Source organism: Arctopsyche grandis, chromosome 2 (assembly GCF_051622035.1).
Source record: "Arctopsyche grandis isolate Sample6627 chromosome 2, ASM5162203v2, whole genome shotgun sequence".
Classification (NCBI taxonomy): Eukaryota; Metazoa; Arthropoda; class Insecta; order Trichoptera; family Hydropsychidae; genus Arctopsyche; species Arctopsyche grandis.
Window position 1 is genome coordinate 19342839 of NC_135356.1, and position 290 is coordinate 19343128.

The window sequence follows — 290 nt, forward strand, 5'->3', positions numbered from 1 at the left end:
AATACACACTTAGCATTGTCTTCTTCATTGAGACTCAAAGCTCTTTACATTTGATAAAATCATGCACACTACTTACTTATGTATTAAAAATAAAATGTCAAGGGAATTTTTATCCTTTAATAATAACCTATTTTATTTTTTCTTAGGAGTTATCATTCATCTTGATTCTAGATAAAATATTTTCACCAAACGTTGTCATAGAACTTTCATTGTTGAGAGAAAGTCTTTCCGGCTCATTTTCATTCTTGGCGGATTTTTTCAAGTTTCGTACACTTACATATGTGTTGTTC